Raw genomic sequence first — 2942 nt, 5'->3', positions numbered from 1 at the left:
ATAATGATCAGAAAATCATGACGTGAAAGCAAATAAAGATCATAAAATTATGAATGTACAATAAGATCACAGTGTCGTGATATGTGAGTACATAAAGATCAGAAAATCATGACGTGAAAGTAAATAAAGATCACAAAATTATGAATGTACAATAAGATCACAAAATTATGAATGTACAATAAGATCACAGTGTCGTGATATGTTAGTACATAATGATCAGAAAATCATGACGTGAAAGTAAATAAAGATCACAAAATTATGAATGTACATTAAGATCACAGTGTCGTGATATGCGAGTACATAAAGATCAGAAAATCATGGCGTGAAAGCAAATAAAGATCACAAAATTATGAATGTACATTAAGATCACAGTGTCGTGATATGCGAGTACATAAAGATCAGAAAATCATGACGTGAAAGTAAATAAAGATCACAAAATCAATATCATAGGGGGAAAAGTTTCAGTTGTAATGCGAAGGGGAAACTTTTCCAATCTCAAAACATGTATGCATGTTTATTTTCAAGATATTTAGCCCCTTTTATTTTAACTCTACACGGGTATGGAGTATTCTCTAGCAGAAAAAGAAGAAGATCTTTATGTTCTAGAAAATTCTGAACTACAAAAGTTTTGCACATACACACGAATATTTACAAATGAGTATATCTAAACCTCAGACCAAAACTATATACACAGATATACATATCTTATTAAATTACAAACCCACAGTAATATACAGTAACAAACTAACTTGAAACTACAATATACTTACACCGCTTTTGTCTACAGCTGGAGCTCAGTAAAGTTTGACTGCCAGCTTTAGGAAATAAATAATTATTAATAAATTATGGTTCGTGACAGCATTAATGTAAACCATGATTTCTTTATTAGTTCGTACGTGCTGTGCAGTAAAATCCTGATGACTAAATGTTAAAATCCATAAAATACGTGAACAAGTATACATGAAGAGCTTTGATACAAAACGCCGTATATGCAATACCCGACAAAACTGAGCTGTCGTTGTATTGATTGTGTTAACTGTTAAATCAAAGCAAAATCCTTAAATTTATCGTTTTTTTTTATTTATGTGTTTATAGGAAGAAAAGGAGACAAAAGTTTTAAGAAGGACCATTAGATACTTATAGCATTTCGTTTTTTGGATAACGAAGTTTTTCGAAAATTTCGTGTCCATGTAGAACTAAAAAATGACCAGTAAATAGACTTTTTCTCCTTCTGCATGGGGGCATTCATGCCCGTGTAGAGTTAAGGCCATAAGTGCTAAGTATTCTATGTGAGGCTCCATAGAAATCTATGAAGTATTTTTTTTCTAGTAACAGAAAGAAGTAAAAAAAAAAATGATTTGTCCAACGGGTAAATTATAAAATAAAACCTCTTGTTATCAGACAAATCTTCATTTTTCTCGGGCTATATTATTTTACACCCCCCTCTCATGTGCAGTGTGTGACTAGGGAGGTTAATCTTGTATAAAGTGTTATACCTCACGAGGTTTCACAACTTTACTTAAATTCGTATTACACTTAACTGAAAGAGTAATGTAATATGCTACTTTATTTTTAACAATCTACGTTTGGCGAGTAAGCTCGGAAGTAACAGTGAAAGTAAATTCGAAAAACACCATAATCCTTAAAATCCGGCTTGTCTATCAGCTATTAAATAATCAGTAAATTATAATTATGTAACATTCAAGTTAAAATCATTTTGACAAACATACAAAATTCTGTTGTTGTATCAAGTGGCTGCAATCTTTGACTGGGTCATCGAGGTCAAAATCATGCCCTGCAAATGTAACTGTCTTCTTTTCAACTGTAACAAGTTCATTTGTCATAATATTAGGGTCAAATCTATAAAAACTAACGTCTGTATTCTGGGTCGATAGACTTTTGATGTTTAATCAAGCGTATATATTTAGCTGTCACGGGATACAGACAGACAACAAAAAAAGGAAGAATCAAAACGTCAAGATCTGAAATAAGCTATATTTTCTGACAATAACTGTCACTCCTCACACACTCACAAAATACTTTATATCATGCAATCGTCAGCTGACATCCGGTACGGATACTCACAGTAAACTACCTTCGACTAATTCCGATATCATGCCTTATGGGTGAAACTTTCATCAAGACATCAGTTGCGTAAGTTTATTACAGCTCTACAAATTATTTTACAATCTTTTATATAACCCACTGCAACAAATACTCCACCGTTGTCATTAAAAACCAGCAAAGCCACTATGTGTGCAAGTACAAAACACTAAAACGAGTTTCAACGAAGTAAAGATCTACAAATCATAAACCCAAGGAACGAAGTGGAGTCCGTTCACATAACATCCTTGATACAGGTCTTTGTGTGTGTGTGTGTGTGTCTATATAGTGTACGACTACAAGTCTGACGAAGCATTCTTATCTATACAAGACCAAAAGTAAAAACGTACTTTTAAAAAGCTTTGTGTACTTTTTCGTTCTTTCTTGTAGACAGATAAGGAAAACATGCCACACTACTCAATGGAACATTTAGATATTATCAACGTATTTATTTGAAATTCCTAACAACTCTCATTTTATTAACCCTTAAATTAACCACTTGTTTTAATACGTCTACATACTGCATCATGTCGAGTAATTTTGTTTTAATCTATTACAACAGTGCTTAAAAACGTAATACTACTCATTTCGTACGATAAGCACATAAACAATCCCAACAGTAAATAATGGGATTAACTGCAATATTGATGGTGTCTTAATATACATTTTCATACGTAACTCGATTGACACTAAGAACCATGTAAACAACAAAACCATGGTGCATGAATAAATAGTTTAGAAAAATGTATTAAAAAAAAATTGATGGAATATGGACACCATCTGGTCCCCAGTGGCACAGCAGTATGTCTGATGATTTAAGTGTTAGAAACCGGGTTTCG

At 32.6% G+C, this 2942-nt stretch overlaps 1 protein-coding gene across 1 annotated transcript in view; it reads right to left on the bottom strand.

Moving 5' to 3' along the window:
• Positions 1 to 2942, bottom strand: part of LOC106466098 (G protein-coupled receptor kinase 1-like) — a 77228-nt gene that overhangs the window by 46731 nt on the left and 27555 nt on the right. The gene's annotated exons all lie outside the window — the stretch shown is intronic.

This window comes from Limulus polyphemus, unplaced genomic scaffold, assembly GCF_000517525.1.
Source record: "Limulus polyphemus unplaced genomic scaffold, Limulus_polyphemus-2.1.2 Scaffold2150, whole genome shotgun sequence".
Classification (NCBI taxonomy): Eukaryota; Metazoa; Arthropoda; class Merostomata; order Xiphosura; family Limulidae; genus Limulus; species Limulus polyphemus.
This window is presented reverse-complemented; position numbering and strand designations above follow the sequence as displayed.